The following is a 15,643-nucleotide window of genomic DNA, read 5'->3' on the forward strand; positions in this document are numbered from 1 at the left end:
TTCCCCCAGAACCCAGCAGTGCTGCCTTTGAGGACACAGGGAAGCCCCTTAGGGGAGTGGGGTCGAGGTCTCCTCTGGCAGTCAGCAAGAGCAGCTGAATAAATCACCCATCCAGACATGGTGTTTGCACATCAACAGCCTCAGTCTGTTCCACAGGGCTTGGCAGCACACTGAAAAGTTCTGAAATGAGTTGAAAGTCTTGCTAATCATATTTTCCTAATAGCCAATACAGCTGGTGTACATAAATCATGCATAAACGATGGACAGATGAGCTACTCCTGCTCCTCCTGCCTCGCACAGTGTGGCTTCTCTGCTGCTCCTTGCTGGGCTTTCTGTTTGTTTGTTTGTTTTTACCTCGACCGATCACATTGATCGGGGCCGAGAGCCAAATGTACCAAATGTAGTGTGTCTGCTGTGGGTTTGAAGAGACACTATCCCTTTTTTTGGTGATTCAGACGGAATTAAAGTGGTGGTTGGTGCCTGCTGTGCACTGCCTTACCCCAGTGATGTCTCTGGGTCACAGACCCTGCCGTGGTCCCTCTGCCAGGTTCCTCTAACTCTGGGGGTGGTGAACAGTTCGGGTGCCTCACATCGTGTTCTTCCACTGCCATCCCTGGGTTTGCTCCCTCCCTGCTCGTTGTTTGCTCTTGACCTGTGGGTGAAAGATGTGTTTCAGATTCCTGTGATTTAAGCACACTCTGTTTCGTTATAAAAAACTTCCAGCTGACTCCTGAGAAAGCAGTGTGGTTCGGTAGAACTGATTTGGCCTCTCCAGTTGCAAAAAACGGGTAAAATGTGATCACTGAGCCTCTGAGCACCAGGTTCATCTCCCAGATACACAAAAGAATGAAAAGGCAATGACTGGATGTTTGCAGTTCACATTTTTACGGTGTGGACAGATTTGGAGTGCTTGCCAACAGTGGCTCCTTCCTTTTGCCTTTGCTCAGATGAGGAGTTTGTAGCAGCAGCCTCACCTTGAGTCCTGTGTGCAGTTTTGGGCACTACAATATAAAAAAGACATTAAGCTGTGAGAGAGCACCCAAAGAAGGCTGTGAGGATGGTGAAGGGTCTGGAGGGGTTCTGTGAGGAGCAGCTGAGGGCACTTGATTTCTTCAGCTGGAGGAGACCGAGGGGAGACCTCTTTGGGATCTTCAGCATCCTCCTGGGGGGCAGGTACAGATGTCTTGGCTCCCAAGAGCAGTGACAGGGCTCGAGGGAACGGCTGGAGCTGAGTCAGGGCAGGGGCAGGTTAGAGATCAGGAAAAGGTCTGTCACCTGCAGGGTGCTTGGGCACAGAACAGGCTCCCCAGGGCAGTGGGCACAGCACAAGCCTGGCAGAGCTCCAGGAGCGTTTGAACAACACTCTCAGGCACAGGGTGTGACTTTTGGGGTGTCCTGGGCAGGGCCAGGACTTGGGCTCGATCCTGATGGGTGCCTTCCAGCTCAGCAGGTTCTGTGGTCCAGGGTGAGTGATGGCTCAGTGGGAGCTGCTCAGGGCTGGGATGGGGTGTGCTGGGGCTGCTGGCACTGCCAGGGGCACAGGGTGTCCCCAGGGCTGGACCTGCCAGCAGTGCCACTTCCAGAGGAGCCTGTGGGGCATCAGGGGTGTTGCAAAACCTCTTTCATCACCTCCCAGGTAATTTTATCACAGACAACAGTGGAAATACGACCCTGTCATTCAAGTTTTTATAGAACAGTCGAATTTTTAAAGGATGAACTTACCACTGCCTTTGCAAAAAGACAAGAAAAAAGGGATACTCTCTCTTTAGAAAAGCTTTACACATTATATTTTAGAACGCTTGTATAGAGGGTAATCTTACCTTGAATTCCCAACCCAGCTTTTGCTTTTGTTGTGCTTTTGTTTTACCTTTATTTTTGATATACCTGGAATGCAGTTTAGCTTGGTATTAATTAAATTCTAAATATGTGAGCATATTGGCAAAACTGCACAGATGTAATGATATTCCAATAGCAATTGTACTGCACAAGTCAGTGATTGTAAAGTATTCTGTAACAAGCAATGTTTGTCTCCTATTTTTTGATACCTCTTACACTTATGTCTTTTAGAAAGACAGTGCCTCTGTATGCTTTTTGTATTTTTACTGAGTGATTGTAAATATTTGTTATATTTTTGGTTAAGAGAATGTTTAAAAGTACTGTTTATTATCCAATCTATTAATATGTTGGAATCAATAAACAATCTACATATATTAATTGTTTTTAGCAGTTCTTTTCTGGCAATCAGTGGAGGATGGGACTGAGATCATCCAAAAGGTAAGCTATGTGGGAATGTTATGGAGAAATACATTTTTTTTTAGGGAGCAGGACACTTGTGTAAGGGTTATGTGCTGGCAAGCAGAGTCTGCAGTTTTTTGTCCTTTTCTCCCCTGGTGCAAATGGCATTTTCCTCCCTCCTGGACCTGCCTGTACGTGGGGATGTGGCCACACACGTTCTGCCTGATCAGGTGAGAGCTGAGCCCTGTCTTCACCACCTTATTCCCCCCAGTGGGGCTTTTCAGTTTTAGAACCACAGAACCACAGGCTGGTTTGTGTGGGGAGGGACCTCGAAGCTAATGCAGTTCCAGGGACGCCTTCCATCACACCAGCCTGGCCTTGTTCTCAGAGCCTCCTTCAAAACCATCCTGGTTTTGTCCTCGGGAGTCTTTGACCTCGGGCAGTTTCTGGGAGGTGGTTAGGATTTTAAATTCTTGTGAGAGAAGGGAAGCAGAGCTGCCACAAGAGGCCAGCATTGCCCGTGGTTTGTGAGCTGGGCAGGTCCATCCCTGCCGTGCTCAGCCAGCACCCATCACCCTGCCGGGTGGCACTGGGGACATTTGGGGTTCCACCTGTTGCTCTGGGGCTGTGGGCTGCCCTGGGCAGTGTCTGCAGGGACACTGTGGCTCCCAAAGCCATGCAGTGCAGGAGGACACAGGGGCTGGGCAGGTCTCTACAGGGTGTAAAATCAAATTGAGAAGAAGCAGTTCCATTAGCAAGCAATCTGCTTAATGAGTTACTTGGATTTTGGTCTCCTCTTTTACCTTCCTTTGCTTACCATGTGGTGGGAACATAACACATAATGTTCAGCATCACTCTCCATCCTCACATTCCACGTCCAAGCCTTTGGATTAGACCTGCTGTTGTTGGAGTGGTGTGAGCTTCACACTCCCTGTGCTCAAGGGCTCCTGAAGCAGCACTCAGGGCATCAAACAGCTGCTGACCTAAACTTGAGTGTATTCCCTGGGGACTTTTTCTGATTTTCTGGAGAGTCACTGTCAACCCAATTTTATTGGGAAGAATTAGCAACTGCCTGTTAGACTGCAGCTGTGCCGTGTGTTATGTGCTCGTGGAGAAGTTAAGAACTGTCCCTCCAAATCAAATATGAAAAGAGAGATGAATTCCCTGTCCCCCCACAGAAGGCTGCTCACCCAGCAGGTGCTGCCTGCTGGAAATGTGCTCGCTCTTTGCCATAAGGGAGGAGATGCACTGGTGGCAGTGGGGTCACAGCTCCAGGTGTCCCTTGGGGAGGCTGTGGATTCTGGGAGGGCTCTGCAGGCAGGGTCAGTCAGTGCTTTCAGCTACTTGTCATTTGTTAAGAGGGTAAAATGTGCTGGAGAGACCATGTTTAAGCACCACGAGGGGTGAAACCTGTCCCTGCGCCGCCCTTCTCTCTGGGTTGAGTTCCTGCACTTTTGGGGCTGGAGATAAAGCATTTCTCCTTGTCCAACATCGATTCAGGAGGAGCACTTAGAGCCTCTGATGTTTGCACCATTTGCTTTCAGGCTGTGGCATCAGCTGTTGTGGTTTGACCCAGAACTTGCTGTATTTTTAGCTTTCCTGAAGATGCAGATCCTGGAGGCTCATGATGACATGAACTGATGACATTGTGGTGGGGGGGGATGTAAAGCAGCTCTTGTTGCTGTGAAAACCTTGAAAACACAAACTATAAAAAGAATTCTTAAAAAAAAATAAGAAGTGGGAAGGAAATGAAGATCCATATTGATTTAACCTGCCCCTGGCTCTCGTCAGCCCTGGGCTGCTCTGGCTCCTGATGCTGAATTCCCACAGCCCATCAGCTGAAAAGCACGATGTCTTTCCCCAGGGTATTGCCCTGAATTATTTTTCTGTGTGAGCCAACACTCCTGGAAACGCAGGAAGAACTGAGTTGTTTGTACGAGATGAATGTTAAATGGGCTCCACAAAGATTTCTGTTCATTCCCCTGAGTTTGTCAGAGGAGGAGAGTAATTACCAGTGTGACAGTGCTGCAAGTCAGCCTTGGCTTGGGAGAGAGGAAGAAATATGGTAATAAGTGAAGTTCCAATGTAGATGTAGTTGCATTTAACACTTATGAGCAGCAATAAAAATGAAAGTTGTAATTGTATCTGCAGTTTCAAAGCTCAGAACATAATTTTATATCCTCAAACATCTGTTTTAGGATCAGAGCTGAGTGTCAGATAAGTGGCTTATTTTTAGATCTATCAGTTAGGCACCATCAAGTTTATTATTAAATCAAACTCATTTGCCAGTAAACACGACTTGGATTGAGCAGCTCCACAGTGTGGTGGTCCTGGGGATGGTGGAGCAGCAGCAGTACAAGTGGGTGTTCAGCAGGATGCCAGTGCATGGCCCAACTCACAGAGGGAGATGACCCTTGCACCAGGAAGGTGCCAATGTTTTACCTGTCCTCAGGGAAGGGTGAGGGGAAGCCTGCTGCAAACCTGGGAAAAGCTCTTCTGGGATGTCAGTGGTTGATGGAGGCTTTCATGGTCTGCTTGCCCAGGACTGTGAGCACACCTTGCCCCCCCTTGGTGTATTTTGGGCACATACAGCACTAATGCTTGGCTGTGAAGTGATGACTCCTCTCATTTTATTTTCTGTGTTAGCAGTGAAGCTGATGGAGGGGAAGGTCTCGTGGTGGGCTTCTGCTTGGAGAACCAAAGGAGTGATGAAGGACCTGGTTTTAGGACCTGTGAGGGTGGGGAGGCCCTGGCACAGGTTGCCCAGAGAAGCTGTGGCTGCCCCAGCCCTGGAAGTGTCCAAGGCCAGGTTGGACAGGGCTTGAAACAACCTGGGCTGGTGGGAGGTGTCCCTGCCCATGGCAAGGGGTGGAACTAGATGAGCTTTATGAGCTTTTTATGGGAGGTGCTGTGCAGGTTTCCATCCCAGCACAGGCTCCCCAGGCTGCTCCTGCAAGCACTGAGGGTTTCAGAGGCAGCAGCACTCAGTGTTTGGATGCCCCTGGCACCCCACAGATGCTTTTCAAGAGGATTTGTTGTTGATTTCCCAGCCATCTCATGGTGGGATGCTGAGAACTTTTGTTGCCTCTGCAGCTTTGTCTTGGTGCCTCTGCCAGGCTGCAGTGCCTGGACAGGCTTTGTGCTCCCTGCACAGGTCATCACCTCACCCGGGGGCCTTTTCTCACCCCTCAGCACCCTCTACCCTGCTCTGTGTCTCTCACCAAGCAGCCTGGGAGACACCTTGGCCATTTGCCTTCAGTGTCTGCAGAGGGAAGTAATTAAATTTAATGGAAGTCACCCTCGATTTTACAGCAGCAGTAATTAAATGTAATTGGAGGTGTGACTTCTAAACAAGGCCGTTTGGTTTTTTTTCCAGCAATACATTTGGCATCAAGAACAAACAAATAACCAAGGACATGCAGAAGCTGCTTGGGGGTGAAGCCATGACCTCACCTGGGCTCCCTTGGTGTCCATCACAGGGGACTGTGCCTTTGCCCCCACTGATTGAACAGTGCTGCACTGTTACAGCACCTCATGCACCATCAGCAAAGCCATGTTTTCAAAAGGAAAGCAGCAGCAGAAGGTAAGGAAGCTGTTCTATTCCTGCTGTCCTGTCTCTGGAGGAGGCTGTGCCATCGTGGGTGAGGGATGAGGAGGATGGTGCTCCATCACCTGACTTTGCTGTAAAACCTTTGCTACATTGGACAGAGTTTTGTGACTGAGCAGATATTAAAAACAACATAATTGTCAGGAAATCATACAGTTTAAAAACCTGGCCTTCGGTGGCAGTGGGGTTTTCAAAGGTGCAGAAACTTGGTCAGTTGGAAATTAGCCAGTTAAAAAGACTCAGTGTGGCCCTGGCTCTCCTCCTCAAGCCCAGGGAAAATATGTGCCAAGAGATTCAGTAGCTGATGCTTCTGTTACCCCTGCCCTTTCCTGCCATGTGGAAATGTCAGCCGTGGCCAGAGGGAGCTCTGGGAACAGGGATGATGGTGCTGGCACCTGCTGTTGGGTGCCTTGGGTTGTTTGAATGCATGAATGTCACCCTGGAAGGAGTGAGCTGGACCCTCACGGGGCCTTAAATGTGCAGCCCAGCCCTGGAGCTGTGGGGTGTGTTTTATTTGCAGCATTTGTTATTCCCTGGGAATAAAGGACCCCAACCTGCAGTCTGGCACCTCACCCATCCACGATGGGCAGAGCCCGCTGCAGCAAAGGTGGGGAGCGCTAGAAACGTGCTGGGTTAATTTATTTAATCTGAATTATTATTCCACAGGTGGCTGAGCTGGCATTTCAAGCAGTTCAGCGCTGTGGGCTGTGGTTTGACACCAGGTGTTTACACGAGTAACACGAACATGAATGACTTGCAGGCGTCATTAAATGTTTCATCCAGTCCTGTCAAACAAGCAAAGTGGCTGCAGGGGCACACCCCACGGTGCCTGTTAACCCAGCTCTGCCTGTGGTGCTGCCCCTGGCTCTGGGTTGGGTTGGCACTGCTCTGTGAGCAGCCAAGGGCCGGGGGGTGCCCGCTCCCTCCCTGCGGGTGCCCCTGGCAGCCCGGGCTCCATGCAGAGAGTGTCAATAGCCAGCCAGGTTTTCCACTGGGCAAATGATGTGTGGCCAGCTGGAATCCTTCAGATCAATAACTCAGTGACAGGCAGCTCGAGCGCTTGGAAACAGCGCTGAGCCCGACACGGTTGTTCCGCGCGTCGCAAAGGATCGAAGAACACTGGGGCTGGAATTGCTGAGCTCCATCACCGTGTCAGGGCTGCAAGGGTGAATATTAAGTGCTGTGGGAGAATGGGGCCACGTGTGGCCTCACTGACAAGTGAAAAGGAGATGCTGGAATCTTGGACTTGCCAGCTGCTGGGGAATGGATGCGGAGGCTGGGACCGATTTCCACCGGAGTGCCCGGTCACCTTGCTGACCCGTGTTCTGTCCTGTACTCTAGGATAGAATCATAGAATGGCTTGGGTTGGAAGGGATCTTAAAGATCATCTCCTTCAACCCCCTTGCCATGGGCAGAGATACCTTCCAGTCCCGTGGGAATTGGGATTCCTAAATTCCTAGAGAAATAAGCCCTGGATAGAGGATGCAATGCTTCTACATTGCAATATCTGTTGTGAGCAGCAGGGAATTTGCTTGCCTTATGGCCAGGATCCACAGGAAGCTCCTTTTCCACTTAGGCTGATGATAATTGCTGTGCAACAGGACAATATTTAATCCCTATCTGGGCTTTTCTTCACCCCCCAGAAGAAACACCTCTTATGCTCATGTTCGTGGAATTCAAATGCGTGGTGAGTTGAGCACAAAGATCCTGTGGCACAAAACTAATGTGGAGCTTACAGAAGAGTTCTTTATGATTTTATCCCAGATCATGCATTTAATCCAGTGTAGCTGGTTTTTAAATGCTGCCTCTTCTCAAAGGTATTTAAAGAAATTTCGATCTTGGACATGTTCTAACCAAAGAACAAATGAAAGTGCAATACCTGAAATAGTTAAATTACTGATGCAGCCTGGGATTCCTCTCTTTCCTTTTGCATTTTATTTATTCAGATTGCTATTCTATTAAAAGCTACCGGTGGTTTTAAAGCTTCAAATTGTTGTCTTTGGGAAGCAAATGCCCGGGGAGCAATTTTAATATTGCTTTTGCTAATTGCTGGGAAGTGAAGGTTAAGCAAGATAGTCAGGTGGGGTAGAGCTGGCAGATGACAGTCATTACAGACAGAAAAGTCTGGTGTCAGTTGTGAGAAGGTTTAGTGAAGCAGTAGTAAAACCAGCACAATGTCATTAGAGTCTTTATAGGAAAAACATTTTGGAAGCTGACTCTGAATCCCAGTGATGTCTGTGCAAACACTCCTGTTCACTTTTAAAGCCTGAATAAAATCCGAGATGATTGCTAAGCTACTCATAATGTCTCCAAGGTCAGAAGAAACTCCCTGTATGGGCTTATCTGTGTAAAAGGAAAAAGAAAACACTCCACCAAAAAGCTAAACTAACCCTGATGCCTAAAGAAACAGCATAATAAAAGCCTACATAAAAAGGGAAGTTTGGATACTGAAATTGGGATGGAACATGTCTTTTTCCCCAAGGAACGTGAGCGTCTCTCCCGAGCTCAGCAGCTGAAATGACTCTGTTGAACATGTGTTGACTTGTGTCCTTCAGCTGTTTTGTCTCCAAGCTCTATCTATGTGTATATCTACATAATGCAATACATATTCATTTGTTTGAGTTCTTGCTGCCTTTCAACAGATGCCATCTGCCTGTGAACAAAGGTTTTCCTCCAGCAGCCCTGGCTGCCGGATCGCGGCGCAGCGTCGTCCCGCTCCCGCAGCCAGAGGGGTTTGTGCAGCTCTGCAGGCTTTTCTCATTCATTTTGGATGCTTTGCCAGCGTGTTGTGCACCTGTACAATGTCAAATACATATTGCCCACAGCAGCATTTAATAGGCTTCCTGATGTCGGTGGAAAGTCAATAACTCGAGATCTTAATTGCGGGACACGTCCGGGCGCTGCCTCAGCGACGGTTCTTTCCGCGTCAAATAACTTCCAGATATTTGGAACAAAACCAGGATATTGTTTTCTGTATGACCCCAGGAAACAAAACTAACGTTGTGAGATGCAGGGCTGTGGAGTAATGTTCGTTTTTCTGGAGAAGGAGCTCCGAGGTGGGTCCTTTTCTCAGCAAGGTAAATAAACATCCACCAAATCGTTCCAATAAGTCCGTTTGGTAGAATAAAAAGAACAGCATTTGAGGATTCTCATTTGTGAGATCAGAAAGGAAAAGGTGATGTATAGACAAAAATACTGATTAAAAGCTACATTCCTCCTTATGAGATGAATGCAAAATATCCCAGTGTGGTGTGTTCCCTTAATCACACTGAACGAAGAGCTGAGGCTCAAATTCTCTCCCCTGATTTTCAGAGCCCTGCACTGGAATTAATCCAAATTCAAAACTTTGGACTGTATTTAATAGAAGTGGGGTTTGCTGAAAATGCCTGTAAAATGGCTGTTAGTCTTTCCATGCTGCTCAGGTGGTGATGGTACCTGCCCTTTTGGTTTACAGCTGGAATCTCATGTAAGTGAGACCCCAGGGCAAAATTATATGTGTAAGGTGAAAGTCTGGATGCAGCTGGTCATGGCAGGGAGAGCCAAGAGCAGAGCCCTGACCTCCAGGCCAAATATTCTTTCCTTTGCACGTGTACTGAATCCAGAATTAATTGTGATTTTAGGAAAAAAATAAGACTTTCTGAGAGAGCAATAGCCAGACTTAAATCCAGCTGTTGATGTGCCAGTGGTTTTGGGCTCTTGACCCCCAGCATGATGCTGGCAAAGCCATTCAGCCCAAAAGATGGCACTATTTTTCTATTTCACTGTGCAGCAAATTCCCTCTCCCAACCAGATTCATTCACTATCGAACCTCTCTCAAAACCACAATTTTTCTGAGGCTTTACATACAGTAAAGTCCATTATTGTGAAGGCCAAATTGCTGCCAAAAAAAGCCTTCAGCTAAAAAATATATATCTATAAACTAATAACACATCATCCTGATGAAAAATAACACACAGGGAAGGCGTTTTTCTCCGTTATTAATGGCCAATGTTTGTTATATTGTTGTGTTTAGTCCAAGGAGCCTTGATAGAGAGAGGCAGCTTTTCAACATGAATGGCACTTCAACTGGCATTTTATAAATTTTACAAAAAAAAAAAAGAAAAAGAAAAAGAGCCCTGGAACATTTAAACTCCCTGTTAATATTAAAGAAGGGAAGCTGCAGGTTGTGAGAGAGGGATCAGTTGTGGGTGCTGCCATCCCAGAAAAAGAGAGGAGAGAAAAGTGTGGGGTCAATTTGGGGTGGGAGCTTGCCCTGCATACCCCTGTGAGTCCTTAGCTTAAAGCCATTCAAATATCAGCTAAGACAGGCTCTAGGTCTTGCTGCAGGTGAAGGCTCACGACCCCTTGCTACAAAAGGCTCTTTCCTCTCCACAAAAGGCAAGTGAATTCCCTGGAACTGAGCACTGGTCCCACAGCATCCCACCTCTGCTTCCCCAGCTGGGAGCCTGAGCAATTATTGAGGGTCAGCACAGGATTTAAACACTCCAGCACAGTGAGTTCCTGCTGCCTTTGATCCTACACTTTGGCTGCCCTTTTCCTGCCCAGGGAAAACACCAGGACATGGTGCCTGTGGAGCAGGGCTCCCGGGGGGACTGGGATAGTCTGGTCCTGGGGCTGCCCCAGAGGAGCAGCTGGGACAGTTTGGGTTTCCTCCAGCCTGGCTGGGATAACTGATGGCAGTATTTTTGTCTAATATGAAGTCCCCATAACTGCCTGGGGCAACCCAAGGAATGGGAATTTAAAGCTGAAGGGAGCAGGGACACCAGGTTGGGTGATCCAAGGACACTCCTGTTCCCTGGTGAGGTCACTCAGCCCGATTGCTTAATTGGAGCCAATAATGCAGTTTTTTGTTTGGATCTGGCAATGTCTGTATTGCAGTTTATCAAAGAGGCTGAAAAGCTCAAAAATAGCAAAACAGCAGATGAAAGACCCCGGCAAAGGCAATGGGATGAGAACAAAGTTCATTTCATTAAGAAAATGCAGGAATAAAGGAATAGAGCCTTTCAGACCAGCCTCATTAGAAGCCCAGACAAATTAGTGGCATTATGGTTTATTAAATATTATTAAGCCAAGGACAAAAACCCTTCCTGCAGAATGGTTACAGCAATGGCAAAAAAAAATAAAACCAATGAGAAACAATGTTCTCACTTAAATGCTGCTCTTTAATGTAGCTCAGATGTCTTGGTCTTAGCTTTTGAAAAAAATGAGACCATTTGCTAAACATAAATCTGGAATTGAACTGTCCATGTTGAACTTTCATTTCAGCCAAAGATCTTGGAAGGTCTCATAAGTTCAGAGAGAGAGCAGCCAGTGAAAGTATTTTCCAAGAGTCCAGTTGCAGGGAAGAGAATCACATGCAGATTTTTTCTTTTTAATTTTTTTTTTTTCTTCTTTCTGGAAAGCTAATCTGCAGTGACACATGTGCAAGTGCACACATGCTGATTTTATTAATGAAAATTAAGAGTGTTCAAATCTGCCTCTGGAGACTGGGAGGTGGGCAAGGGAAGGCTGATCACACTGAGCATTTCTGTGGTTTCCACGCTCAGGATTCCTCGCACACAGCCCTGATTGGGATGCAGAGCTCCTCACTGCCTGGCTTCTGTCTCTACACTGTGGCACACATTGCAAGGGAGATAAAACAGAAATAAAGATCTCTGGGCCAGCTGATTGCAATGCAAACTCAGAGCCATTTGGCACAGACCCTGCACTTGGGCACAGACCCTGAACTCAGGCACAGACCTGTTGTCAAGGGCGAGAAAAGGGAGAAAGGGTTTGGGTTGCAGGTGCAGATGTTTCCTAAGAGCAAACTAGATATCCTAAGGCTGATTTTGGGCACAGAGAGCAGGGAAAAAACCTGGTGTGAAATAAGTTAGATTAATACACGTGAAATTTCATTCTTTTCAGCTGATTCTGGCTGACAATGCCCTGCTAAATCTGGAGTGGGAAGGCAGCAGAGGGCTCACAGCTTGTTGCTACACAGACTGCAACCCAAGCCAATAATGGGAGCAGGAGTAAGTAGTGATTATTGTTATGGTTACCACACAAGGATATAATTCCCGCCAAAGACTTGGACAGCCTTTCCTCAGAGCTCACTCACACGTGAAGCTGCAGTGGGATATTCAGGTTTTGTGCCCCACCAGAGCCACCTTCTGCAGGATCCAGTGCACAGAGGGAGCCTGTGCAGGCTGGCAGGAGTGTGAGTTAGCAGGTGATGGAAAGGAAAGCCAATGATTTGTTAATTTGTTAAAATTAACCAGTGTTGTTGATTTGTTCAAAGCTGTCTGCATGTCTGTGGATGAGGTGAAAGGAGTCACAGTCTTTGGTCAAGACATTCTCGTGCTATCAGAGCCCAGAACCCATCAATGAACAACCTGGTCTTTTGAGCAACCTGGTCCAGTGGAAGGTGCCCCTGCCCACAGCAGGAGGTTTGGAATGAAGTGATCTTTAAGGCCCCTTCCAACCAAACCATCCAGTGATTCTGTGAATGAAGTACCTGCTGAAGCTGGTGAGCCATGTGTGCAATGTGTGTCTTCCAGGGTTCCCACGTGCAGTGGCAGTGGCCTCTCGGGGCATCTCCTGCAGAGACGACAGAACTGGATGACTGCTGGATATGTGCCACACTCACATTTTGCCACTTTGTCCCCAAGCCATGTGGTCAAAGGACCAGCTGGACACACAGACCCTGCTGGACACACAACACATGGCCATGGTGAGTGCTGGGCTGGGATGGACATCTCACTTGTGCTCTTGGTTGTTACAAAGTCCAAATGAATTCTTACAGAGGTTGACAAAAATAGCCTATTTTGCATTCATTTCAAATCCCATAAGGCGCCCATTTTCATTTTTAGGCACCTAAATACTTCTGCAAATCTCCCTCTTAGTGCTTCATGAGCTGGGGACTGATCTGGCACATCAAACTCCAGCTAAAACGGGCGTTCCTCGATCAGAGCGGTTTCTAAAATGAGAAGCAGAACTTCTCAGACATCTGCTGAGGTCAAAATTGCTCATGCCAGGGAGAAAGTAATTTCTGGAGATATGCAGATTTTTATTTTTTATTTTTAATGTATTTTCAAGGGCTTTGGTCGCAGTTGTTTTTTCATTTGTGCCGAAGTGAGAGGCAGAAGAGATTTCTATCAGCAGTAACACATAAAGCATATTGGGAATTGCTTGGGTCAAATAATTTCACCCTTTTGTTAAATGATGCTTTAGGAATATTATCACATCCATTGCCTATATTAGCAATCTGTTTATCCAGGTAACTGAGAGGCAAATGTAGCCTGCTGGCTCCTCAGGAAGACAAAGACAGAGTGGAGAGTGTTTTATATGATCCTGCATATAAATGACTTATTTATTTTGATAAGATATTACTGAAATCCAAAAGAGAGATTGGACATAGAGCTGTAAAATAGTTGTCCCCATGAAATAATGCCCATTTTCTGTGCCTGTTGGGGCTGTGTGTTGGTAATGCCAGTCCAGATGGGTGGCTTGGGGAGATGGATCCCCTGTATCCGAGTGGCACCATGGGCAAATCCTGACACCCCTCCATGCTGGGTCTGGGTGGGTGCAAGGGCAGCTGGGCAGGGCCTTCCAGCCTTCTTATTTCTGGATTTTAGGTGTTTTTTCTTGTACTGATCACCACTGCAGTTGCTTTGCTCTTGAGGTGGGATCTGGGCAGGTTGGGATTTGCTGGGTTGCAGGGCTGGTTCTCCTTAATCCAGGTCATTCCCACCTTGGCATCTCCACTCTGGTGAATGCAGCAGCAGTGCTGGGAGAGCTCTGCCCTTTAGTTGTTTCTGAGTATTTTGAATGTTGCTAGGAGCAATGCATAATGGGTTATTAAGTTTGTTCTTAAAAAAAAAAAGAGAAAAATGAAAAAAAAAGTCATCTCCCTGAGAATGAAAAATTGCTTAGAATCTGCTGTCAGAACAGCAATGCTACAATGCCACTTCTGCAATTACAGGGATCGTGCCTGCATGAGTGATGAGACTTTTACATACAGGAGAAATAAGAAAAAGGTCTTTTAAAACACAATTTAGTTTTACTTCATAATTATGTGGAACCAGAATGATGCATCATGGAGATACCCCTATGCTTAAGTATGAAATTGTTTGAACATTTATTTTTATCCAGAAGCAGTGCCATGAGCAATGCTTCAGAATATTCTGAATTGACTAGAATTCTATTAGTCATATCTTTATTATAAAGACAGTAATTTATGCAGGTGATTTAGAAGGTTTTGATTTTTATCTCTGAGGAGCTGAAGGGTCAAAACATAAATTAGAGTAGCACATGGCAGTACTGAAAATCCAAGCTGTGTCAGTACTAGTAGTGCTAATATGTTTTAGTAAATTGTCAAACTGTTGTGTGGAAAGGAGAGTTTGCACACCTGGAAAAAGCCATCATGAAATAAGTGATAGGACGGAGGAATTAAGTCATAAAATATTAATTCTTTAAAAAATCATCCTGGGAGCCTGAGCCACAACTTGGCATCACAGCTCCTCATAGCAGCAGAGACACCATCATTTTTCACAGCCTTGTCTGAGGAAGTTGAACCAGCTTTTGCCTGACTGGAAGGTAAAATGTTCCACCCAAGGAATTTGAAGAGTTACTGTTTGCAAAGAACTTAAAATACTTCTTATGAAAGGTACTGAAGAGCGTAAACAGGATCATTATTCTGCACACCACTGGGTAAAAGCTGCAAATTGCCTTTTGTCTGGAGTGAAACAGGCTGTGCTTCCCATTCCCACTGGCTGGCTGCTGAGACTGAACCCCGAGATCACTGTCCATAATGCAAATAATAATCCCAGAGAAGGGGTGTTACAGGTGAGCCTGCATTTCTTGCACTGTAGGCAATGGCATAAAGACTTGATAGCCTTTAACTTTATTTTGCTGTTGTTACTCCAACGCACAGCCTTGAAAATCTGTTTCATAGAATCATGGAATCACAGAATTGGGTTGGAAGGGACCTTAAAGATCATCTCATTCCACCCCCTGCCATGGGCAGGGACACCTCCCACTAGCCCAGGTTGCCCCAAGCCCCACCTGCCCTTAGATTCATTTGGGGTGTCCTCTCCTGGGCACTGCTGACACAAACATCTCAAAAGCACAGATTGCTTACTGACACTATTGGATGGCTTGGTAGCCATTTGCTTAGGGCAATTACTGCTAATCATTTAACAGAATTGCAAAAGCAGAAAAATAATCCATAAAGGCTACTAGAGACACATTACTGTGTGATAATGGGATTTTACAAGACAGACAAAAAGTACTCAACTCTAAACGTGTCTGTAGATGTACAAAAAGAGATACAGGTTTTTGTGACTTGTGATATTCCCTAAAAAACCTAAATATTGGACTGCCTTGCATAGAACATAAGATTAGTTTTGGCTGATACTTATTTATGGAGGAAGCTCTTCTTGATAATTTAGAAAGTATGTAAAGTGCATCTAATTTTATTCCCCCAGATACACACACGAGGTTCTGTCTAAGCTAAAATTAGCAGAGTGTTTTTTTGTCTAGACCATCTGTAGATGTAATTTTGTCTTGCAGAGTACATACACACCCAACTGTAGCACGTAATGACTTGAGCCTCTCGTCCCTTCCAAGGGACAGGAAGGAGAAATATTCCCATCTCAGAGCTGTGGGTTGGATTTTCCCTCCTTGTTCAGGGTTTCTGGTTTCTACCCCGGATACCTTCCTGCCAAGTGACCCAAGTCAGGCTTATGGGGGATTGTGCCTTTATTTGATTGTCCCTGCACTTTTCATTGGTAAAAGGAGTGTGATGGAACCCATTTAGATCAC

Source organism: Manacus vitellinus, unplaced genomic scaffold (genome assembly GCF_001715985.3).
Source record: "Manacus vitellinus isolate BGI_N305 unplaced genomic scaffold, ASM171598v3 scaffold_51_pilon, whole genome shotgun sequence".
Classification (NCBI taxonomy): domain Eukaryota; kingdom Metazoa; phylum Chordata; class Aves; order Passeriformes; family Pipridae; genus Manacus; species Manacus vitellinus.